Source organism: Sarcophilus harrisii, chromosome 1, assembly GCF_902635505.1.
Source record: "Sarcophilus harrisii chromosome 1, mSarHar1.11, whole genome shotgun sequence".
In the NCBI taxonomy this organism is placed as follows: Eukaryota; Metazoa; Chordata; class Mammalia; order Dasyuromorphia; family Dasyuridae; genus Sarcophilus; species Sarcophilus harrisii.
In genome coordinates, this window is record NC_045426.1 from 100,170,731 (window position 1) to 100,198,006 (window position 27,276).

Sequence of the window (27,276 nt, forward strand, 5' to 3'; positions counted from 1 at the left end):
ATTAGTTCTTATTATTGTGATCTTTTTAAAGTGCTAATCAGATTGCATCTTCTTTGTTGAAAAATCCACACTATCAGGTATCCTTTAACTGTGGTTCCCTTTTTTTTTCTGATGAGAACAAAACTACATTACGTATTACCTAGATGAAGAAACAGTTCCGTGTCAATACTGTGGTGGAGCTATCAAGACTCACCCCCCAGAATCCTCCCATTCTCTAGCCTCTTTATTTATTTAAAACTGCCTAGGGAGCCAACACCAGCTGCCTCGTCTCCAAAATACACAGTCAAGGGAACCGTCATTCAGATGCACATTCCAGCCCTTTCAAGTTGCCTTTGTTTAAGTGTTAATGGCATAATGCACCTTATCCATATATATGCACCAATAATGCACCTTATTCATCAGGGTGACCCAATGCTGATTTCTGCTGGGTTAGCTAAAACAGGTTGCTCCTAGAGGTTCAGTGGCAATGACCTGAACTACTTCTCAGCAACGTGTCAGAGCTAGTAGTTTCACACAGGACCATCAATTTAGAGATGGAAGGGTCCTTCAAGATAATCCAGTCTCACCCCATGTCCTCTGCCATTTGTACAATTCAGGGAAACTGAGGTCCCGACTTGCCCATCATCACCGAGATAACAAATACCTGAGCCAGGTTCTCCAACACTCAGCTTCCACTTTTAAGGCGTCAGAGGCACTTCAGTGTTCAAGCTTGGTTCAACATGAGAAGCAAACTATTTCCAACTTCTCAAAATAACAACTGAAGAAGAAATCAGCCTCCTTTCTCTGCGTTTCTACTAAGCATGCCAGAGACTGAACATGACTTCCTGGGAAGTTACCACTGCTTCTCATGTCAAACTGATTCCTCTGCCAAGATGAAAAAGTGTCCATGACTTCCTCTTCCACTTTACAATATTATTTTCTTCTATCCAAATTTCAATCTCTTCACCCCATTTTTCTCATTAGTGCACAAGGGGTGGAGGGAAAAGGATGTTAAACTTCTTTTTAGAAGGTTTCTTCAACATCCATTCTCCTTAATGAATCTGCATTTTTGAGAGGAGAAGTAAAGGACTTAAGAGATAGTTTCCTTTGCACTTCCTCAGGAAGCTCAAATTTCAGGCCTTCCAAATTTTGCAGCCAGCACATTTTCCTTTGTGTGAATAAAGAAGCAGTTACCCAGGCATTTGCTGACCACTTTCACTCGGCTCAAATAATCTTTGTTTTCCCGTGTTTTTCCAGAGAATCTGATTCAAAATATGCTCAGTTGGCTAGATCACATGGCTCGTAGGAACAACGTACAAACAGTCCTTGTACGCATGTTCTAAAACTACAGATTGTATCCCTAATACAGGCCAGACATTTTACCAATGCAATGCCCTTGGCTACAAAGGGATAGTTTGCAAAGCTAAGTTTGTGCATTCTTAAAGTACAGAAAAACAAAACTTTTGGGAACTTCCTAAAGCACGAGTCCCATTGATGATGAATCAGTTCTATTATCTGAATATGAAGAACATATTTTTTGCCCTATCTTTTTTATGACGTATTCATAGAATCTAGGATTTTAGAGTTTGAAGGGTGATTTTAGACGTTCTATAATTCATCTCCTTCATTTTACAAATGACTAAACTAATGAGTAGAATTTATGGGACTTGCCCAAGGTAGGATGGGTATAATTATCCTCATTTTATGGGAATAAACAAGAAGCATGACCAATAAGATCAGGGGTGAGACACCATTATTATTCAATATTATAGTAGAAATATTAGCTTTAACAATAAAGAGTCCAAAAAAAATTAAAGGAATTAGAGTAGGTAATGAGGAAACAAAATGATCACTCTTTGCAGATGACATGATGGTTTTACTTGGAGAATCCTTAAGAATCAATTAAAAAACTATTAGAAACAATGAACTTCAGCAAAGTTGCAAGATACAAAATAAATCCACATAAATCATCAACATTTCTACATATTACCAACAAAGTTCAGCAGCAAGAGATACAAAGAGAAATTCCAATTATAATTATCCCCATTTTACAGGTGAGGAAACTAAGGGCCAGCAAGGCTATTTGTTGATCCAGATTCTGAGCTAGTTTAGTTGCTGCACTGAGTCTAGAATTCAGGTCTTAAGACTCCAAGCTTTCTATGATATCATGTTGCCCTTCATTACTATTCTATTACTGCTCATTGATTCTTCATTTCATTTATAGACTATTATAGAACCACTGTTAATGTGGCTTCCTTTCCTTCAAGGTGATATATTCTAAGTAGCTTATCACTAAGAGATGATTCCTTAAGCTTTCAGCAGAAAACACCTTGATGTATATTACCTCCCATCTTTAAATCTATGATTCTATTTTTAAGGTAACTACTTTTGAAAATCAAGGTCTATTCCATGACTCGAATTATTGAAAGTTACCAGTCAAAATTTGGTAACATCTCTTTTTCCCATTTCCTACAAGTCAAGGACAACAAAGTTGACTCTATTTCCTCTTTTATCCAATTTGATTGAATATTTAAATCTGTTTCATGATTCCAGTAAGATTATCATGATGAAAATATTCCCGAAATAAAATTCTAAATTAAGATCTAAATAGATAATAGGATTTAGGGATATATTTAGAGATCATCTGGTCTGACCACTTCATTTTACAGATGAAGAGAGAACTAGAAAGATTGAGCGACTGGCCAAGATCACACAGGTATTAAGTAGCAGAGTTGGGATTTAAGCCAAAATCCATGACACCATGCTGTCCATTTAAGGTTCCTGAGACATTGTCTCAGCAGGGGCAATGAACAAAAGAGTAATTCTCTCTACTGTTCTTCAATGCTTAGAAAGGACCATCTGATCAACTAGAAAAGTTGGTTCTTCACATTCTAAAACTCTTAAACAAATATTCAATTTAGGATACAAATTTTTTTTTGACATTCCCCAAACAAGCTTCTCCACCAATTCTACCTTCTATCTAAATTCATAAAACAATACTTTATTTACAGACTAAAGAAAAAAAATAAATAAGAAATTCAATCTTAGTTTCTGGCCTCATTCCAAGATTCGAACAAAAGATTTAGTAATCGCTCGTTTGCAATACACAAAAAAATACAAAAACAAAATCACCTGTCATTAACCAAATCTAATTTAATCTTTCATTCCATGTAGAATTTTACTCAAAGCAATATTTTAATTTTCAACTTGGCTTGATAGATACAAGAAATGTATTAATGATTCAGATTTTATATGTAAAATGACTTGAAGAAATGCGACTCTTTAGGATTAGTTTAGATAATATTTAGTAATAATAATCAAAATTCGTAAACAGGTCCAAGAAAAGAGGTCTTTACAGTTTTAGTCCATGCAGTATCATCTCCCTAGTCCTTCATCATGTACCTAGATTAATATAATTTCAGTTTCAGAAAGGCTTTGACTTTCCTGCTATTATCCTGGTCTTGCTTTAGCCCATACTTTTTATTAGAATGCGTTCCAGGAAGCATATGGCAATAGAACTAGGTCAACCATTAACCAAATAACAGGAAGCTGCTCTGCGGAGCACACCCTTCAAAAGCTTGCTTAATGAGCTGGCTCTTCAGAATGTGTCCTTCAGTAAGGTTGAAACTAACAGTGTCCATGGATTTCTTTAATCTTGCAAGGTCACTTAAGCTTTCGAAGGCTTCAGAAGACATCAGGACTTTTCCATGGTCAGATCCATTCTAGTGGAACACTCAAGGATGAACGTCAAAATGCAACGAAACCTTTTGATGGGATGAGACTGATCAACTCAACAGAGTGTTTGTTTGGTGTGATTACTCTGGGAAAAGATCCAGAGTCTTCTTTCAGTCTCCTCCTTTTGTAGGAAAGAACTTCCATTCACTTTCTTCTCTATGCCAACTTTGTCATCTCTTCCTTGAAAATTCCATTCCAACTTCCACCATGAAAAATATGAAATAGTTTAAGTTCTGTTTGTACATTAAAATGTAGCCCTGGGAAATATCCATCTTGTTTTGGTTATGCTATTAAGATGTAGGTTTCATTCCAAACTAACAATTATAGAATCTCTGATTACAGATTTGTTAGACAACCTCAATTTGAGTTTTCATTCAGTAAGTGAACTGCCCTCCTAAAACAACTTTCATTCAAGGACAAATAAATATAGGAAGCAGAGGGAGAAATTATGGAGCAACCAATAATATCCTTAGCGTCTTTGTCCTCAGATGTAATTTGAGCACCCCTACTTGAAAAAAAGTTGTTTATTAAGACAGGATAGGTTGGGCAGTTTTCCATTAATATGAGCTGTTATTATATCTTTTAACTCCGAATTTCTAGTACTCTTTCAATTCAACTCTAGCATTTAGAATAGCAATCAGAACCTAGGAGTAATAAAGAGATACTGTTTTATCAGACCATTACTGATATGATTGCAAGACTTAAGAAATAAACATTCAGGAGTAATACGATACCTAGATAGCTTAGGTCTGATGAATACCACCTGTTTCAGTAATTGCATTCAGCTTGAAAGTAACCTGGGATCAATCTCATGGTCCCATCTTCGGAATTAAGACTATCTGCCTAAACTTTAACTTGCCAAGATCTTATTCCTCTCAATCAATAGATACACAGTAAGTACTTACTGAGCATCAATTCAATGCAAGCACAGAACTAGGCAGAGTTAAAGAGAAGAAGCTTCATGTTATTTGTGACATTTTAATTATAACCTTTACAGATTCCATGACTAAAAAAAAGGAAGGAAAAGGAAAAGGAAAGAAAATTATCCCCAGATAAGTAACGCTCTAGAGATGAGCTTCATCACTTGGTGAAGTTGCTTCAAGCATGAGAGACACACAAGCATCCAAGCAGGATGTTAGTTAGTAGCTGTGATTTGCAATTGGTGAAGGCAGAGAATACTCAACACAGATGAAATCATGGATCCATCAAAGCTTAATTAGAAGTTATTTTGCTGCTAAAATGCCAAACATCACAAAAAGGGATTTTTTTGGGACACATTTATGATTTTACAAGCAATACGTGGATATGAAACCAAAGATAAAATATGGGAACAGATGAGGACCTTCATGACAAATCCAATGGAGAATGTGAAATTGTTGATACTGGGGTCCATGTATTCCTGCACAGAATCATTTGGGAAAGAGCTTCACGTGGTTTTCTAAAGCCAAAAATAAGCAAAAGCAACAACCTTACCTATGAAAAGGCCAAGTTTATCAATACCATCATCACAGACATAAAAGTGGAACAAAAAAAGTCTGTCTACCTACCAGGAGTCCACAGGAAAATGAAATGTGGTTATGAATCACAATCTGAGACTAACCACAGAATTTCTTAATGTATTTTGCACACAGTCGGCGATTAATGAATGAGCAAGAAAACAATCTAAAAGCTCACCATCAAGGACTTCACTGACCAATGTGTTATTGCTGGACAGAGAAGAAGAAGATCTTTTAGGTGGCCTTCACCTCAGACTGAAGGGCTCCTGTCAGGATTAGTTTGTGCTGCACCCACCATAATCTCCAGGACCTTTGAAAGCCTGACTGGAATGTGACTCACAGTACCCACAAGCTGCAGACTGAGCAAGGTCAGTCCAGTTCCTAAGATATGAAGAGCTATGAATTCAACTTCTCTTTCTGCCAACCTTCCTCATCCTTAGTCATCTGCAAACACATGCCAAAGCCTGTCTATAATGATGCAGGAGACAGTCACCATGGGTGATATATCCCTCCAGATTGCTTCAAAATGAAAGTTTATTGCTGAGACAGTCTGGCTTGGTGAAAACCTGCCAAGATTTGCAAAGAATCAAAATTTCTTAAAGAAATTATTTGGACCAACTAAATTCTGAGTCAAGCACAGAGGTATTTATGAAAGAAAAGAAATAAGGAAGGAAGGAAGGAAGGAAGGAAGGAAGGAAGGAAGGAAGGAAGGAAGGAAGGAAGGAAGGAAGGAAGGAAGGAAGGAAAGAAGGAAGAAAGAAGAAAATTAGGAAGGAAGGAAAGAAGAAGAAAATTAGGAAGGAAGGAAGGAAAGGAAAGGAAAAGAAAGGAAGGAAGGAAGGAAGGAAGGAAATATTACTAGAAGGCCAGGTCCCCAAACCTGGATGAAGCTCCAATAAAAGCACTTACTGGCAAGTTCTTTTAAATTCTAAGAGTCCAACTGCTATTTTTCTTTATTATAAAGTGTCACAAAAACCTTTGAACTGAGAACTAAATAAGCATAAATTATGAAAAGCTCATCTTTGGTCTAAAGGCCAAAGAAGATCTTTCATTGGCAAGTACTCTCTCAATGCTGACAGCTCCACAAAACCTCCAGCAGAAAAGCAGGACTGTTGAAGCATGGACTTATTTAACATAAACAAAGACAAAGTCCACAGTGAGATTAGATGATGTGACTAATTTTCCATGATTGTCCCATGCTTCATGGAGTTGAACCACAATTTCATTCAACCTTGTTGTGGACTTAAATCCTAGATTTAGGAGGATTTCACTTTGAAATCTTCTAAGAGAGAAAAAAATACAAAAAGCCTAGTGGACGGAGCAAATCGTCCTAGTCCCAATGTTCACTTTACTCAGTTATCCACTTTTCCTTTATCCCTAATGTTTCTGAGAAAACCCTCTTGCCAGTAGCCCGTATTTGGGGAGCCCTGGAAGCAAGTCTTCCTTCCATCTGGCATCGTGTCCCTCCCTCCCTCCCTCACTTAAATCCAGTTCACTTGAGTGTCATGTCATCCTCTCCCTGATGTCATGAGCCTCTTTGAGAATGAAGGACAAACAGCAACCTCTGAGCCAGCTCAGCAACAGCCGCAACAAGAACTTGTTCAAGGAAAGCCGTGAAACTCTGGGGGCAGTTTTAGTGAGAAGGCAGTGGACACTGACCAGGCCCGCTGATCAATAGTAACTTATCTAAATTCTGGAATCCTCCACTCTGTGATCTGGAATCAGGTTTCTAGAAACAAGTCAGAATTTTGTATTCATGGAGATCATTCTACAATCTGAATAGAAACTGAGATTGTTTTCTAAAAAAAAAAAATCAACAAGCAAACATTTGTAAGATCAACGGAGTGACGGTTCTTTGTGGAGAAGTTTTTCCTTTTGCTCCTTGCAGTGTTAAGATTTGAGTGCAGACTGGTAGCAGCAGCCTCCAGGTTTATAAAAGGAAAATATCCTCCCCTCTCCCACACCCCCAAATTTTTAAGCTCTTTTTCCCCTCTTTCCAGGAGAACTAGACAATCATGATAGCTCTCTATAGTTACATAGCAATTACATAATTACTAAGTCTATGCAGTATCGCTCCAACTCTTCCAAAGCCCTCTCTACACTACAGCTGCGGCACAACGCGCTCCAATGATTGCAGCCTTTGCATGCACGGTCCCTGCCTTGAACACAAAAGAAAGCACAATGGAACCCCATCTGAAGTCAGGGAGATGCTCTTGCCTGAAAACTCTCACATCTCCCAATTTATGGTGCTCACTTCCCACCCATTGTTGACATGGGCAAAACCCATCTTTTTTGTTGGTGCAGACAGCTTCCAAAGGGGAGAAAGAAAGTCAGTTCTTGCTGAATGCAAGTCCTGTTGTTGACAATTCACAAGGCAATCATTTAGCACATAATATGAAAGCTACATCAAAGGACAACATGCAAGGGAGGTTGAGGGGGGAGGTGGAGAAATCTATCTGGGCTTCCTTGCACTGGCATGAAATGGCTGCTTTCCTTCTGGCTGCCAGCTCCAATGCTTCATGTTGACATTACACATCCTGTACTGTAGATCCACCCCCATGCTGCTGCTTGCCCAACTGAATTATCTCCTGCGTCACAGCAGTGGTAACAGAACTGCTGGCTCTGCAGATCTGAGAGCACCATTTCAATGCTTAATACATTCAGCAACTGGACACATTACCAGATAGTCTGGGTTGGTTTGGGGCACTCTCAGCAGCGATACACTATTCGGTCTAACCTTCTGTTAACCAGATGGTCTGTTTTCCTCTTGGGACCAAACCATTAAACTTTACTTTATTAAATTCTATCAAAACGTGGGGACAGTTTACAGCAGAATGTTTGGTTCATCTCCAACAGGGTTGCTAAGATGAAAATGACCTAAAAATAACTGGAATCTCTGCTTCACACCAACAGAGAACAAGATCTTTTGGAGTAAATATTTAAATGGTCTGCCAGATTCAGTACCATAGCAGTATGAGCCACATGGATAGCAACTTATATTGCAAAGTTGCATGCGCACACAGCCTGAGATCTTTATGTCCACAACATCTCATCTCTTATGCTCAAGCTTTGGTTCACATTCTCCCCACTCCAGAGTACTTTGGGGTCAACCAACCTCATTCATCTCCATCATCCCCAGATGAAAGGTTTGAACAATTGCTGAAATGCCAGACCCTTGAGGCCAACACAATGATGGTAGCTGCTCTAGCCTTTCAGTGAAGGTGTCACCAACAGGACTTACATCAGTCTTGCATCCTAAACTTCTCTACAAAAACATGCCTAGGAGTTATGAAGGCACAAAATATTTTCCACCTTTATCATCCTTCCATCAACAGTCGCACACAGACATGCAAAAACAGGCCACAGAGGAATGGAAGGGCAGCAGTACAAGCACTTCCTGAAGTTCATTGGCAGTGCTCTACTGTCCTTTCTGAGGAGCCACAGATGAGTAAGTGTCCTGGAAGCTACTGAGAGAGAACTTTTTTCATTTAGTGATACCATTTCTGAACAACATCTAACAAAACCCGTTTTCAACATTTCTAATTATATGTATATAAGAGGAGACAGAAAAGATAAATTTCTCATACCTGCCTTGGCTCTTTTGGTATGGATGTGAAGCTAATGCTCATCTGATCACAAATTTAAAAGCATCTTTTCCCCCAACAACTTTGGTACTTAAGAGCTTCCTAAGATGTCCAAAATTCTATTCATTAGTAATCTAAACACAATATTATTATCAATGCCATTCCAGGTTATTTTCATTTTTGACCACCTCTAAACTCATATTTGTACTTCTCTCTCCTTTCGTTTTAGATGGACCTTTGAGTATGGAAAATTTCTGATCTGAAAACAATTGTTGCTATGAATACCAACCAACAAAAAGATGTCTTCCCTTTTTTTCTATCTGTAATGTCAGCAAGGGCACAGATTAAGAATGACACTGACTTTCAACTGCCATCATTTCAAATGTCAAAGTTTCATGAGGTCATTTAGCTCTGTCCCTCTAGGAAAGTCTGCACTGTAAGAAGAAAAAGCTGCTTGTGTCATCTTTTTTTTTAAAACCATCCTATTTACAGACCCACCACTTCCTCTACTTCTACCACCACTTCTACCACCACTGCCATCACCAATGTGTCTTTCTGCCAGAGCACACAGGACTCAGCTAAAGCTCTAAAAAAAAAAAAGTCATTCCACAATCTCAAACATCACTCATCATTCAAGCATACTAAAATTAGCTTTACCCACCCTTCAAGCTTTCAACAGACCAGCTGATATTATGGGACAGTCTTAGTAAGATGAAGGAGAAGGAGATTATTAAAATAAACACATACAGAAGATAGTAAAGAGGAAATTAGCTCAGAGCTACCTGAGTCAACCAACAAAGAAGGCAACAGATCCTCTATATTAAGAGAGGGGGGAAAAAGCTAAACAAAGCTCAGACACAACAAGGAAAAGGTAAAATCTATGTATTCATTTTTGACAGAATGATATTTTAAAAAATAATTTAAAAAGAACACCAATATCCATTCCCAGATAAGAAGCCCTCCGAATTTCATGCATTTTCTAACTTTTCTCCAATGTTCCAGGGAAATAATTTGAAAGGTCAACATGGACTAAGGATGCTCACTACATCAAAGGTTTATTTTTCAAAAGGTTTCACAAAAACCTCATCATTGCTAACAATAAATATTTATTAATCATGCACATATATAGGAATTCTTTCAGGTATAGAATCCAGAGAGAGAATCTCTAAAATTTAGAGTGCAATTTTAAATAACCTACAAATATATGGATATATATGAGAAAAGGTACCATATAAAAGAGATGATGATGGTGATAGTGATGAAGATGATGATGATAATAAAGATGTTAACAGTTAATATTTACATATGGTCTACTATGGTCAAGGACTTTGCTAAGAGCTTGACAATGATCTCATTTGATCCTCACAATAACCCAAATGTCAATTCTGAGGCTTAGAAACAAAGTGAGTACATAATAAATTCTTGTTATAATTATTGGAAGAACAATCACAGGATAGTGGAAAGATGATTGGGAGAAAGCACCGCTTGCAGTGAGGAGGTGAGATTTTTTGGAGAACTTTAAAGGACTTTTCACTGAATACTAAATTTCCACTCGAAATTTCCATTGAGAAATGTTAAGTGTCACCAAGCAAGAATTTTGCACTTAGGGCTGGAAATTGGTTGTGCGTGCCACTCATAGAATGAAATTGTATCTAATTGTTGCTTGTTAATTGCTCTGCCTGCCCAGCACACGTGCAAAGCAGCCGCTTTCTTCCACTGGATTCCAGCCACCCAATCTCCTTTAGAAGTTCTCGGCTCTCAATTAAGAGTCAGACCCAACAATCCTAACTTGGAGGGTGACTCTCCCGGACCTCACAGCACACGGAGAGACCCCCCGGGCAGTCCACCACAAAACCTGAGAGTCCCCCGTGCTTACCACCGCAGCTGGGATTCTTGGGGTATTCCCAGGGCCTCCTGCAGACCCCCCAAGTGCAGGGAGTGGGGAAGGATGGGAAGGATGGCCAGAGATCCAAGTCCTTCTTGCAGCCAGCTCCCCAGACGAGCTCATCCGCTGCCGGGTTGCAAGGTTGCTGCAGCGGAAGCATGAAGAACCACCGGGCAATTACACCTGCTCCTTCCTGCCCCCGCAGGTTGCTGCGCAGTTATTGCGCGGTTGCGGAAGCACGTTTTCTGCAGGCAGCTAGCTCAGGGGCACGAAGCATGGCCAGCCAGGGTGCAAATGTTTAAGTGCCTAATTTTCCACCTCTGACTGCATGGAGAAGAGGGAAGGCTGCCAAGTAAGAATCTGGCCCAGTGAATCATGGTGTCACCTTAACAGCCCCACTTTTAATATAGGTGGCTGTTTGTATTTCCTAGAAATCATTTGCTCCATTTGGTAAGTAAACAGTAAATTATTATCACCACGGTAGTGTTCTTTTTATGGCAGAACAAACTGGCCACAAAAATTTCCTCACTTTTTGGCAAAAGTAAGGTGATAGGAAGTTAAATGCTCCCAAATGTAGTCTTGCCTTCTAAGTCTTAAAATGGTTTATTCATTCACTCATTCAATAATTAAGCACCTACTGTGTGAAGAATGTGCCAGGTACTGGCAGGGAAAAAAAAAGTTTAGATAACACTTGGTTCCTAATACAGAACTTAAGAGTCTACTAAGGGGATGAGACATAAGCACATGTAATTACCATACACAATATTGCATGATAAGTAGATTAGAGACATGCAAAATGCTATATGAATTCAAATGAGCAAGGTCATTCCCTTTCGTTCATTTATTCAACAAGCATTTATTAAGCATCTCTGCGAGGCATCCTCAGAGAAACAAAGATGATTCAGACAGAGTCAGTGCCCCAAGGGACTTTCGTTTGTTGAAATATTGACAGACAAGGGAAAATAAGTCATGGAGGTTCAGGCTGAAGTCCTGAGTTAGGATTTGGGCTCATATAATTCTTAGATCCTAGCTATGTAACCCTGAACAATTCTCTGGCCCCCAATTTCCCTATCTCTAAAATGGGGGTTAATTGTTATTCTTCATCAGGTTGTCGTGGGTATCAAATGAAATAATACACACAAAGTGCTTTCTGAACTTTAAAATGCTACGTAATGACAAAATAGGCAAATAGATTTGAAAAGCTTGAGATGTATAACCTATATCAGATTGCTAGCTGTCTTGGGGAAGGGAAAAGTAAGAGAGGGAGGGAGGAAAAAAAATTGTTACTGGAAATCTTGAATGTTGAAAACTAATTTTTCAATGTAATTGGAACAACAAAATTCTACTGATAAAGAAAAAAATGGAATGCTATATAAATTGAGCTGTTACTGCAATACATTCACACATACAAATCTACAATGGTATAGAATACCTATAGTGAAGAATAGAATATGGCAGAGGGGTGAGCATTCCATAAAAAAGAAGGGGTGGTCCTTGTGCAGACAAACCACTTTCAATAGAAAAATAAGTCTAAAACAGATTTTCTCTTTTAGTTTTATGGTCATTGTGGCTACAGGTCAAAGGAGACTCCTATCTGTCTGTCTGTCTGTCTGTCTATCTATCTATCCATCTATCTATTTATTTGTTTCCGAAGACTTTCTAAAGTCATTTTCTTGCACTAGCTGACTATTCTAACTCGTGCAATGCTAGCTTTTTGGTTTTGGTTTGTATTTTTGATATCACATAATGTCCTGGTTTACAGCCAAGATAAATTCACTTCTCACCTTTCTATTGAGGGAAAAAAAATAGTAAGGGAAGATAGTAAGAGAGGGGAAAAAAAAGAATCAATAAAAATATTTTAGAAAGTATAAAATTCAGTTACTCTCCCAAACAAAATCTCTTAACATTTGCTTACTTATTCTAGCATCAATTTGGATTCTTGGAACTGCTGTCTGGAAACAAGGTTATGAAAATCATCGAGTAGCAGCCGTTGATCAAGCTAATTAAAACGGGTGGCCTAGATTATCTTACTTTTCTACTAATAAATCGTATAACATGTAACACTTGCTAATTTCAGGACTTGTAGGTGAAGCTGATTACTAACAAGCTAATGACACCTGTCAGAGAAAGGAATGGGTGAATTGTTCTGAAACGTTTGAACTGGTCAAAGAGCAAGTATGGATTTCAGCTACAGCTGACATCTGTTCCCACACACCTCTTCATCTCTTAAGCCAAATAAAATTATTTAGTCGAAGGCCAGAATGAAAAAGACACTGGAACTTAAGGTGAGAACTTTCATTGAAGTAGGAGGGGGAAATTCTGCTTTCTTAAGCTGTGTGATATTTTATATAATCCACAACATGTCACTTTTTGCAAAACAATGGAATGTACCTTTTGAGGGATGCAGGAAGCTTAAATTTCCACAGGAAAATTGAAAGGAAGAGTTCAATTTTTCTATAAGTCCCCTGACATGCCAGCTCCTTTTCTGAGTCAAAGTGGGATACTTTTAATAGCACAAAATGAAAATGTTTTGTGGACAACCTTGAAGGATTATCGTACACTAATTATGCAGGCTTGGGTCTCAAATCAAAGATACTATTCACAATTGACAATCTATTCATCCAAACAGAGATGTTATGATGTGGGAGTCTGAATTAAATGATATCTGAGAGTGGACAATGTGGGTTTCACTTCTTGCATAAAGTGGAAGACAGGGGTCATTACTTTCTCCTAAACCTTTCACTACTACTTTCTAGGGCACTACCATCTGTACTCATGCCCTATATATAATCAGCTGTCAAATCTTATCTTTTTAGACTCCACAATATTTTTCATCTATGATCCCCATCTCTCCACTCACTCAGCTACCACAATTCAAGCCCACATTGATTTTCTGGAATTGGTGAAGTAAAGTCCCACAAAATGGTCTAGCTACCTCAAACTTCTCTTCACTCCAGTTTTTCTTCCACCCACCTGCCAAACTGATTTTCCTAAGCTAAGAACTGACTGTATGATCCCTCCTACTTAATAAACCTGTTATTACAAAGATCAGATATCAAGTCCCGTGCATTTAAAGGTCTTCCCAAACTCAACCCTTTTGATTCTTCTCACAAATTATTCCCTTCCATGAACTTTCTGTCATTTAGCCACGCAGGCCTATTGCTGTTCCTGAGACAGGACACTCTAACTCCTTTAGCACGGCTGGAATGCTCTCCACCCCAACACCCTTGAAATACTTAAAAACTCAGTTCATGCCATCCAGTTTTAATTTCTTTTCCCATTGACAGTGCTTTCTTCTGTAAGTTACTTTCCATTTATTCTATATACATCTATTATGTACTTATTTACAGATATCAGAATGTAAGCTTTGTGAAGGCAGAGGGCTGTTTTTGCCTCCAGCACTTAGCAGAATGCCTGGTACATAGTAGAAGCTTACTACATGCTTGATGTTCATAAGTGAGTGAAAAATCCCTCAGAGTCTCCTTATCAGGTTAGTGCAGTGAGGTAGAATTTAAAGACCAAGTCCACTAAAACTAGGGCTACTAATTAAAGTGGTATTAATAAGCAATTTTGCCAACTCTACCACAGTCATCTAGTTCCAAACAAGCTTCAGCAAAAACCTTGTTACACTCTTTTTCTGCAAGTGAACAGTTGTCCTTTTGAAGCTTTTCCCCCATCTACAAAAAGGAAGGGGAGGGAAGTGGATGGGAAGGAAAAGAAAAGGAAGGAAAGAAAAGGAAAGGAGGGAAGGAAGAGGAAAAGGAAAGTGGATGGAAAAAGAAGGGGACTGGATAGAAAAGAAAGGGGAGTAAATGGAAAAGAAAGGGGAGTGGATGGAAAAGGAAGGGAAGGGAAGGGAAAGGAAGAGAAGGGAAGGGAAGGGAAGGTATCTACTATGTTCCAATCATCTTGCTGAGCACTTTATAAATATTATCTCATGTGATCTGATAGTAACTCTTGAAGCCAAATGTTGTTATTATTCCCAATTTACAGTTGAGGGAACTTTGGTAAACAGAGGTTACTTAAATGATTTGTCCAATGTCATATAGATAGGAAATATTTGAGACTGGATTTGAACTCAAATCTTCCTCACTCCCAGCCCATCACTCCATCAGCTGTGTCACTTAACTGACTCAACATTAATATGTAACTATGAAAGAAACTATCTGTGAAAGTCTTGGGTGGGGAAAAAAGATCAGGTATAGATTTTCATTTGTCTAGACTAATTCCCAGTGAGTCTTCAGGTGATAAGCTAAATGACCTCTCAGCTTTTCTCAAACTTAATCATGAACTCTCAGCAGGCCCCAGGTCCAGAACAATTTTTTTATTCATCAGTGTCTTTTCTAGAAAGTCATTTCTTTAAGCCTCCATCATTCTCCATGCAATCTGTTGTCATACTTATTAAATTGGTGACTTTCTATCAGTAACAGCTATTCTGGTGTGAAAAAAAACTGTAAGATTCCCCCCAAAATATATAAAAACCAAGATGTTCAATTTGTTGTTACTATGATCTTCTTACTGTGCTTCAGTGGTAGAAGCTCACAACTTCAGAAGTCTTGAGCCATTTTTGAAATCACCATTTAATTGATGGAGCTTGTTTCTATCACTGAATTCTAAAAATGAAAATATTTGAAACTATTTTCACTGTTGACCCTAATCAGTTCCAACCTAGACCACCAGGAATTAGAAGAATAGTAGGAATCCCAAGTTTTGATAGTATACCATATAAGATATCTTTTTGCCAGTGCACACAAAATTTGTAGTTTGAAAGAGTTATATTTGTGATACACAGCATACTTCAGAGTGTATTTCAATATTATAATATACAGTTTTATTGCTATATCATGCATATGCTTATTCTCTAACTTGGCTCTAGTATGATACCATCTTACTTGCATATATCACTCTCATAGCACAGAACAGTAAAATAAAGCACTTTTCAGTAACCATATATTGTTGCATTGTGCTAAAATGATAAAACGTATTAAATTCACCTATCTTCAATCTATAACCACTTTATATTAACGCATCTACCTAAAACCATTTTATTTTGACCCATATATCTATAACCATATAGGATTAGAGCTAGAGGGGGCTTGAGATATAATTAGGGCTTAATAAAGTATAAGATTTCATTTAAAATCATTGGAATGTGTTCATCACTTTGACGCTCACTTTCAGAAATCACTAGAAAAACTCAGGTTTAAGTATACCCTAAATATATTATTTACTTGTACCCATCACAATGCAACTGAGAGAAAATTATTATCAACCTTAAGTAATTAAATCTAGCTAAATCCCTTTTTCATTAATAGGGGGTCTGCTAGGGTTCAGTTCAGTAGGTTAAACTCAAGACTTCCTGAAGGTCTAGGTGGTTGGCAGAACTTTTCAGTTATGCAATCAAATTTACTCTCCTTCTAGACAGTGTTCTTATCCAATGTTAGGAAACAGGAGATTCCTGGAACTGACAATGGTCAATTGATAGCAGAAGAAAGAGGAAAAAAAAAAACCCTCCATAACTGAACTTTGACATTCAAATTATAATGAGCTCTTCCATAAGTATTCCTTTGCTAGTTGTAGTTACTAAATATTAAACTGAAGTTTTGTGGAGACAAATAAACTTTATATCCATTCAAAAGCTCAAATGGTCTACTCTATTAGCATATTTACATATTCTCATTCTGATTTTTAAGCTGTTATCATCTTAAGGCTATAACCTGATTTAAGGAATTTTAAGGAATTTTAGATGGGCTTATAATTATCTAGATCTAATATTGGCAGTTGGTCACTAAGCAATTATTCATATCACAGTGATCATTTGATCACTGGTCATCACAATAACTGAGTCTTGGACGCAACATATTACATATAATAGAATTGGATTGACCAACTAGTGATCAACAAATTACTTAACATGAAGCCATAGCAAGTTATCTGACCCCAAACTGGATGAACAAATGACAGCATGTAAACACTGTTTCCTCTTCTTTTTTATTATAATGAAGTAGCCTCCTCTCTCTCTCTCTCTCTCTCTCTCTCTCTCTCTCTCTCTCTCTCTCTCTCTCTCTCTCTCTCTTTCTCTCATCAGTATATGTAAAGAAAGCTCCATGGATAGCTTCAAAGACAGAACTATCACATTTTCAGTCCATTAATAATGCAACTATTTTCTGCTGTGATCCATTCTCCACTTCATCTATTTCCAAGGAGCTGTCACCTTTGTAATTTCCACTCAGACCTATTTAACCAATTGATAAAGTTTATTCCTTTTTCCTGATCACAGTTCCTATATGTCATCACCACCTCCTCCTCATATAATATGACCTCCAAATTCAACATTCTTTTATTTTTTTTTTGCAATAAAAGATAAGACATAAAAAATATGGGCACAGCCATCAATTTCACCATTTCATTTTTTTATTATTTCTACATGCCTTAGCTAATTCTGTTTCCCATTGCCTGGAATATGCTTTTCTGAAAGTTGAAGTTCAACCTTAAGTTTCTTCTTTCTAGACCTGACCTAGATATCCTTTTCTTCCCTGAAGCCTTTACCTATATCTATACCCCACCCTGCCAGGATGATCTGTCCATCCTCCATTTATCAAAGCATTTTTTTCTAGTCCAATTTTCTCTTTCCCTCTCCCCTATACAATTGTTATTTGTATATTAGTTCACCAATATCCTCATTGGGTTAAATGTTCCTTGAATGAAAAGCTTGTGAAATACTGTTCTTTATATCCCCTTCACCTACTGTAGCCTCAGTGCTGGGCACACTATAAGTGTTGAACTAAATTTCACATATTCCAGTTAGAAGTGCTCCCTTCCCCTGCCGACTGCATTCTTTTTTTTTCCTGTAGGCCCTTTCCAGTACACAAACCTCTTTAGCTTTGTCTTGTGAATCATTCCACTGCCTGTCTTCTCCTTCTTTCCTTCCCACCTTGCCAGGCAATCTCTTATTACCAGCAAATTTCCACTACATAATTATGGCATGCTTTAGCCTACTTTTCTGTTTGCTTAACAGCCCTGCCTATTTTCTACTTGCTCGGATGCTACTGTTTGCATTTCTGACGGCCTAATCCAAGTATCCTTTCAAGGCCTAACTTCCCCTACCATGATAGCAGCTGGAGCCCTAATTCACAGGTCCCTTCCAAAGCTTTTCATTAGCAATAGAAATGAGATGGTTTAGAAACCCATTTCTTAATCTGCAGGTGAGTACTAGAACCTTTGTGTAGCAAACATCTTTCAAGGATCCCACATTGTGCCACTGATCAATTATTTTCTTAGTAATAAGCACAATGTTATGGGTACATTTGCAGTGTTAACAGGGAGAACTCTCACTTGTGAGAAATCACCCACAAGCCAGCTGAAGTAAGAGGCACTCCACTGACATTTGGAAAACTAAACAATCATAGTTTTACCTTCTTTATCCTGAATTTCAAAGGGAGAAAAAGTTCCAAAATTGGAAAGCTTCAACTGTGTTCTGGTTAAACTGGCCAGACAAGGGCTTATAGGGCTTTTGGGGCCCTCACCAGCTGCACCCCCCCCTCCTCACAGTGGATAAGCCTCTCCACAAATCCTTGGCTTAATTACTTTTGACACAGTTGTCTAGATTGAGCTTCCAATTCCCTTTGTCCTCCAAGCCTTCTGAATCCACAGAAGTCTTTGCCTCCTCACCTGGAGCAAATATTTCCTACTGAGTCCCTGATATCATATTTTTATGAAGATACAAAGTGATTCTGATATGTTTTAGGAACCAGTTCCTGTTTCTAATAGTGGTCTTTCTTCTCCAGAATATAACTCAATTCTTATACTCTTTGAAAAAGAAAAGAAAAAAAAAAGGACTGAAATGTCTGTATCTCACCAGACATTTTACAAATACTCTCTTGGGAGTAAATATTCATTTTTGGAGGCTCCAGAAACTTAAATAACACCCTATCCCCCCACAGTAGGCTATGTTTTGGGGGACAAGGCTGGGATAAGGAGTTAGCAGGCATCACAGATGTATTTTATTAATATCCAGGAGCAACATGAAGTGAACTGAACAAGCAAACAGATGAAAGCTAGGAAATCAATACCAAATGCCCATGACCTTGGGAACAAAAAAGAAAAAAAAAACCTTCACTCCAAGAATAACTTAAGAATTTTTCTATCTAGCAATTAGACAAGAACATTTTAATGACATCAATTACTTGTTCACTTCAAAGGATAGACAACACTTACACTGGTGATAAAATGTGTAGTTCTTTTTTGGTTTTGTTTTAGAAATTATACAAAGAACAAATATTTCAATGTTTCATCCAGTATCATTATTCAATACACTTTTCCTCCACCCCTAACCCAACAGAGGTAACCTTCTGGAAGCAGGTACAATTTCCATTTTTATCTTTGTATGACTGGTGTCTAGTCCAGTACTAGGTACACAGTAGTCTGACAGATACCTACTGAATTGAAAACTAAGTAGTCAACCAATTTGTTGAATACTGATCCTAAAAAATATCATTATGTTGGTGCTATTTATAATTATAATATGATCATTTATAATTTCAACCATTTTCCATTAACAAAATATGTTAGAAAGAAAAAACAATGATCAAGTTCAAATTTTATGGTACTTTCAAAACTAAAAATGTGAATTCAAAATTATTCCATTTGATGTGTGTGTGTGTGTGTGTGTGTGTGTGTTGTGTGTGTACGTGTGCTATCTTCCAGAGACAAGGGAACAAAAGAATTTTTAAAGATTTCCAATAAGCTCCAAGGGACATCTGAATTCTTATAAATCAAAGTTCCCTCTCTTGGAGGAAACATCTCCTATGGGGCTTTATCACTAAGACAGTCCAACTTGTGATCATTATTTTTCCTGCCCTCCCACCTTCTTATCCCTTATTATTATTTTCTTTTCTTCCTCTAGCACTGGCATACAAACCATGCTGTTTTAACTTCTTTCCTGTTCTCCCAGTTCTTCTGGAACATTTTATTTTCGACAGTCAACTCATTTGGAGAAGTGCCACAGTGAGGTTCAACTGTTTACACTGTTAACTGTATCTCTGCCAGAAGCTCAGGGGTCCTGTGCTACCTTTTTCAATTTCCCTCTTGGATTAGACACTTTTTGTTTTCACTCTGAAATACTTTAAAATGTTAAAAAAAATCTCAACACTTCATTCCCTGTTGCTTTGAAAATTACTTTCACTTAGTGAAAAGTAAAAACAAATAGAAACCCATTTTGCACTCTCAAGACTCTTGTGTCCCATGGGCTCCAGTTTAAAACTTTGCTGTATTCTGATGAGTCCTTTTAAGGATAATCTATTGTGTTGCCACACATAAGGAAAATGCATGGCTATCCATTAATACACTACGGAGAACTGACCACTGGGAAAATGTGTGAAGGATACCTTATTGGATGGGTCTCTAATTTTGGAAAATAACCAACAATTAGATTAAAACTTCATTACCTCTCTCTACCATTCATCAGTATTACAAAATGGTATCACAGAAAGGAGCCAATTTTAATCTGTGCCATTTGAAAAATAGATCCTCAGAATATAACTGTCAATGATCATGTCTTATTAAAGGATAACCCAATTATACAAAGGCATCACCACAGAAATCATCACACATTTATTTCATCATCACCACTGATGAAATCTCCCTAATATTTCTATAGCTCCTTAAGGTTTACAAAGTGTTTTATAGATGCTATCTTATTTATCTCCACTATCTCAAAGTTTGAAAGGATTCCCAAGCCTGGATAATAGAAATGGAAAGTAAAATAGAACACTGCAAAGAAAAAGCCTTAGGAACAAAGGAATTTAAAAGATTATGGAAATGGACCAAACCACTCTTCAGAGAAGTTTTTCTTCTGTCAATGGAACAAGTATTAATCAACAGGTTTGCACCAGGTTAAATTAAACTAACAAGATCAATAGTTGTGCCTCATTAATGTTGCAGAGTTCCTCACAGAGTTACTGAACTTTTAAGTGATTAGTTGTTTCTGTGTTTGAAGAACTGATTGATAAATTAGATATGCAATATTCACCAATCACACAGTGCCTGTCTTCTAGTTATTAAAAAGCAAACACATTTAGATTTTCTCTCTCTCCCTTTTATTCAAACTAAATCAATTTCATATTGTTATAACACAGCTAGATGTGTTTTTTTGTCTATCATCCAAAAACCTCTTTAGTAAGCAACCTAGTCTGCTTTCTGGATTTCAAATTTCAAGAAAGCTTCCCGCCCTCCCATTCTCCCTTTTTTATTTTCTTTCTCTCCTTCTTCCTCCCTCCCTCCCTCTTTCCTTTCTTCCTTCCTTCCCTCCCTCTCCTTTCCCTCCTTCTTTCCTTCCTTTCTTTTTCTTCATCTTTCTTTCTTTCTTTCTTTCTTTCTTTCTTTCTTTCTTTCTTTCTTTCTTTCTTTCTTTCTTTCTTCCTTCCTTCCTTCCTTCCTTCCTTCCTTCCTTCCTTCCTTCCTTCCTTCCTTCCTTCCTTTCTTTCTTTCTTTCTTTCTTTCTTTCTTTCTTTCTTTCTTTCTTGCCTTTCCTTTTCTTTTCTTTCCTTTCCTTTCTTTCCCAACCTTCCCCCAAACTGGGGCATGTGCTATTAAAAGAGCTTAGACCTTCCCATTTCCTTGCTAGGGCTAAAATTAAACTGTCCATTCCTTAGGGCCCCAACATAACATCTGCCAGATGTCTTGGCATATCACATGGGGAGGAGAATTTTCTTCTAGCATTATCTGCTCTCCTCACTCATTTCCCCATAATCAATTAATAGCTCCCTAACAATAACTGTCTACCTCTCAGTCATCAGCAAGTGTAGGAACTTCATAAAAAAATTTTTTTAATGACAAACAAAGTTGAATTGGTTCTTAATTTTATTGGGATTCAGTGACAGGCCCTGAATATGTTCCCTTTTATTCCTGTGATTTTTCCTTAGTTTCCATATCAACCACCCAATTATGTACTCATATCAGATCCTTCACGTTCTGAGACCATTATTTATACACCACTACATTTGTGAGCCTAAGATTGTGAAATAGCAACTCTGCTTTTCAACCATCAACTTAAAATATTCAGTATAGTTTTATAAATTCCAAATCCCATGACCAATGAACCACAAACTTGATAAAGGCACATACCAAAGAGGAATGAGAGTGCTGTTACCTAAACCAAGAAAATGAAGAATCAAGATCAAGGACAAGTTAGACTGGCACCTATTAAACACCACAATACAGAAAATATGATCCTCATCCAAGTCTCCCTTCTGATTCTTTTCTTTCAGACAAACCAGCCACAAGTACAATAAAGTCCATTAGTATAGCAAGATTTTCACTGTTTCCCAGAAGACTCATTAGCAAAAAAAAAAAAAAAAAATTCTTTTCTATAGAAGTTGCAGCCCACATGAAAGAGTAAAAATGAAGGGGAAAAAAGTCTTCAAGGAATGTGGCCACTGAATTTGATTGACAACAATCCAAACAAACATAAGAGCTATCATGTAAATACAGTTATCCAAGAGGAGCTTACCCAGTGGACTTGAATCTTATGGACTATATACATGTCCAGAATCATCTCAACTAGATATAAATGTTCCTTAGGAAAAAAAAAAATTTAGAATGGATTTGAATCCAAAAACAAAACAGTATCTCTGACTTGTAAATCAAAGAAGAAAGGAAGTTAGATATGTAACTCCTTGGATTTCTCACATTATTGCATATACCAACATACATCTGTTGGCTTACACATCAAATGTGTGTATTAGAAAAAATCTGCAGAAAATGAAGGTTGACACATCATGCTGTTCATCCTTTTTGATCAAAGGTATCAATGAATTTGTCTCTTAGGTTGCAACATGAAGCATAGACACAAATACTACAGTACCTTTAAAAATTATAAATATATACACACATACATAAAATCTGTACATGCATATATGTGATATATGATTACATATACATTTATGTATGCACACATATGTGTCTTCCCCCCCCAATAAAACAACTTTCTAACCTTTACACAGTATCCACAGGACAAACTAGTAGAAAAAGAAAAAGCCTTGCTTGTTTAATCTACTGCTTCAATTTTTAAAAAATTCACACATTGTTCTTTTTCAAAAAAAAATCTAAAATGAATGCATATTTATGTAAATCAGAAACTGACCATATATTAATCTATTTACTTCTGACATTATCCCCCTAAGCCTCTCTTTTTAATGTATTCCATACAAAATTAATATTAACACTTGGAGCATCCATAGATATGTTTTGGAATCTAGATATAACTATAGGCCCATCCTATGTTATCATGGAATTGAACAAACCTGAACAAGAATAATGTTATGACTCAAAGTTATTTTAAGTGCTATAAACAAGGCATATTTTTTAAAGGGGTTGAAAATTTTACTTTGTATGTGAATCACAACAACTGAAAACTTAGAAGTGACCTCTCTAATTATACCCAAGCCAGGCCCAAATGTGCACATATATCCTCCTATCATTGTTAATCAGTTCCCCCCAAATGCAGTAATAAAAGAAATGATGTTATAAAAAGCTGTTAGTCTCACAAGAAAATGTTATAAATGATCAACAGCCTAAACATCCTTAACACTGGGTTGTGCAAGTTTATAGTAGAGTTGGTAACAGTATATTAATACAGTTATTATGAAATTCTATAGTTGAGACAGTCTTATATGAAGCATGCCTATATTGATTGTAAATAATTATGAATAAAAGTATTATTTATTTTATAATTCCATCTTATCCCTAGGAGAAAAGTAATACTCAGTTAATGGCCCATCAATTTGGTTTGAAAACTGTGATTTTGTCACAAGTGAAACTTTTTTGCATTCACTGGGGTTTTCCTTGCACATGTATGAAATTATTAACACTTAATCAAAAGAATACATTTGCATCTGAGATCTTAAAGCACTTCGAAATACACAGCATTGCACAGCTCTTTTTATTATTGTTCTGATTCATAATGAAGAAAAACAATAAAAAACCCAACAACAACCTGGTAGAAGTAATCTACAGAGTCTTCTGAACCACCAAGAATACTTAAGATAGCCAACGACCTTCTTTGTACTGTTCTATATTTCCCTTTACTTGTAAACAAGTTCTTTTCAGTTTCCCTGATCCATGTTTTCCTCTTTCCATTGCACATTTGAGGCTTCCTCACCTACCTCCCATGCTTCACCTGGAATTCTTTGAAGTTCTCCCCATATTCCAGATGTCTACCCTAGCTCTAGTTGAAAATCATCATCTTTGGTTTCTCCAAATTCCTGCAGGATTTCATTTTCTGCTTTGGTCAATTATATAAATTCTCTAATTGCCAGTTTAAATATATTTGTGTGGAGTGGAAGAAAAGGAATGTCCCCATGATAATCACTCACCCTTAGCAATGCTTTCTTACAAAAAAAATATTTCAAATTAAAAGGAAAAGATATCTCAATATAAGGTTTGCCCAAATGACATAATATTTTAAAAACTTGTTTCCATAGTGACATTGTAAAAGAAACATACTGCTCTTTCTAAAGAGTTTCAGTATTTGATACTTTCAGATACTCAAATAGAACTAGGAGGAAAAAAAGTGAAACAAAATGATTTAAAGTCTACTACACAAATGGAACAACTTGAGAAAAGAACTATAGCAGCTCAAGAACCTGATATTTGTAAGCTCTAGAGTGCCTCTGAGGTCTTGCAGCATTGTTTTGTTCCAGATGTCCAACTAAGAGTTTTTCAATATAATGCATCTCAAAGAGAGAACTCAAATCTTAAAAGTCCAAATGACTGGTTTAGAACCACCACCACTTCCACCTCCCTCACATATTGATGAATAAAAACATCAGGATGGCTTGCAGAATGCAAGCCACTTAAAAGCTGAAGAGGACTTCCCAGAAAATGTTAAATTCATGTTTTCACTCCCCTGAATTTTGAAGTCAAAAGCCCTGCAGGAATAATCAAAAGAAAAAAAAAATCCAAAAGTTGTCTTTACAATGTAAACAAAAGGTACAAAAACTTGTGAAATGATTTCCTTGAAGGAGAAAAAAAAATCCCTGAGAACTTCCTTAAACCTTCCATTTCTTTGCACAAATGAAGTGATCTTGAAGAGCCACCAAAAGGTTTCACATGGAAAAGGAAGAACTAGTAGAGGGGAAAAACGAGCCATCACAAGCAGAGCTTCAAAATGGAGAACATCCATAATTTTATGAACACTTCTCATCTCAGCTTTGTCTCCTGGAAGCCTGCTCTCCTCCATTTTCTGGTGGAGCCACAACATGACATGGCTTACCTGACTCAGTTCACAGCTCTCAGCCAAACTAGTCACTTCCTTTTAAAGCATGCAAGCAGTCTCAAGAAACAAAACCAAACCAAAGGACACACACACACACACTCACACACACTCACTCACGCACGCACACACATTCATACACACAAACACAAAAAGCCAGTAGTAGGAGAATGCCCCAACTGGAAGGTCTTTCCAATCCCAGACATTCGCTAAAATGAAACTTTTTTTTTTCTTGAGGGGAGGGATATAAAAGGAGCTCTAGCAGACTCCCTTTCTATAGGTTAGAAGGTACAATGAGAAGAAAATCAGGGTTACTCCAGGAAACACAGAAGCCTGGAGACTGAATGTGTGGAGAAGCCTGGTGTTTTGGAGTCTGGACTAGAACCAAAGCAGACAGCTTGCAAATGGAGGACAGAGAGATAAAGAGAAAGCGAGAGGGTTATCCGATGGGGGCTGCTGCTTCTTCCCTGCGTGGCTGGAAGGAAAGCAGACACTGGGGAACTGAACCAGAAGTAGTGAGGCTTTCTCCCCTTTCTTTCTTCTCTCCCCCCTCCCTTGGAAAGGAGTGAAAAAACAAAACAAAACAAACAAACAAACAAAAAAACGTGTGTAATGGCTTCTCCTCTCCAGAAACCGCTGTCCTCCAAACAGCCCCTTTTGAAACACCAGTCTGAAGATAGTTCCTCCGCTCCTTTCTCAACCTTCATCTCCCGGTCCCCTCTTCTCTCTTGTCTAACCACCTTCTCCACCACCACCACCACCAACACCACCAACACCACCAGAAGCAGCAGTAGCAGCAATCTTCTCATCCCCAGCAGACACAGCCCGACCCCCAGATCCCAACTTTGGAGAGGGAGCAAAATACCTGAGAAAGAGGGGGGCATATCCACACACAGCTTTGCAAGCAGGGAAGAGGGAGACAGAGTGGGAAAGGAAGGGAGAGACAGAGAAAGAGGTCACCCGATTGCTTAGGTCGTGCCAACACTGAGCTCTCTCTCTCTCTCTCTCTCTCTCTCTCTCTCTCTCTCTCTCTCTCTCACTCTCCTCTTTCTCTCTTTCTCTCTCCCTCTCCCTCCCTCCCTTCTTCCCTCCCCCTTTCTCTCCTTTCTGTCTCTTATCGCACTTCCCAAACCCGGAGCATCAATCCTGATCCTCCAGCTCTATCCTCACTTCTCCTTCATGTTCTCTTCTCTTAATATAACTACACAAAATTAATTAACCACCTTCCTCCTTTTCCTCCTACCAGAAGCAGCAGCAAAAGCAAAAGCAGAACCACCACTACTACCACCTTCTCCTACTCCTCCTCTTCCTCCTCCTCCTTCTCTCCCTCCTCCTCTTCCTCCTCCCCCTCCTCCTCTTCCTCCTCTTCCTTCTCCTCTTCTTCCTCCTCCTCTTCCTCCTCCCCCTCCTCTTCTCCCTCCTCCTTCTCCTCCTCCTCTTCCTCTTCCTCCTCCTCTTCTTTTCTCCTGCTTCTTCTCCTCTTCCTCCTTCAGTCCATGCAACAGACTTCCTCTCCTCCCATCTAAACAAAACCCTCCTTGGGTGAATGAATGAATTTGCTTGTCCCTACACACAAATGCTCTCTCTTCCCTCTGTGCACATATACCAATGGAATGGTTTTATAAAACACAAGGCATCCCAAACTGCTTTTCTTCTTCTTTCTCTCCTCCCTTCTCCCTCTTTCTCTTTCTCCTCTTCCTGCTCTTCTTGTTCTTGTTATTTTTAAATTGTTTTGAAATCTCTTCTTTTCCAAGTCTCAAATTGAAGATTCCCATCTTTCTCTTTCCCTCTCCCTTCCTAACACTGCTCAAATCCTAAAATTCCTCTCTCTCCTCTCTCTCTCTCTCTCTCTCTCTCTCTCTCTCCCTCTCTCCCTCTCTCCTCTCCTCCCCTCTCCCCTCTCCCCTCTCTCCCCCCTCTCTCTGCCCCTCTGTCTCTCTAAAAAGAAACCCAGAGAAAAAAAAACAAAGGGAGAAAAAACAAGAAAAAGGAAAAAATCTTCTCCCACCACACAAAAATCAAAACACCAAAGGGTCCTGACCCTCTAACAACAACAACTGGGAAAAAAAGAAAAAACTAAAAAGGGAAAAATATCCAAAACAGGAAGGAAAAACAACAAAAATCTTTCTCTCTCCCTTCCCCTTCTCTACTCCCCCTAAAAAACACAAGAAAGAGAAAAGGTTTTTCAAAAATTAAAACTGAACATTTCTTTGTCCCTCAAAACAACACACAACCCAGAGAGGAAAAGAGAAAGAAGAAGAAAACAAAACGAAAAGAAAGGAAAAGGTGTGAAAGAAAAATAAAATTTAAAATTTTGTGAAGAAA

General features: G+C 37.8%; 1 protein-coding gene across 2 annotated transcripts in view; it reads right to left on the reverse strand.

The window, feature by feature from the left end:
* Positions 1–25,957, reverse strand: part of ZNF462 (zinc finger protein 462) — a 154,071-nt gene extending 128,114 nt beyond the window's left edge. The window contains exon 1 of one of the 2 annotated variants that reach the window (XM_031961362.1): positions 25,817–25,957. The gene's annotated coding sequence lies outside the window, so the exon portion shown is untranslated. Of the gene's footprint in view, positions 1–643; positions 1,673–25,816 lie in introns of those variants that run through there. The other variant, XM_031961368.1, reaches the window with a different exon arrangement.
* Between the last annotated feature and the right edge of the window lie 1,319 nt (positions 25,958–27,276).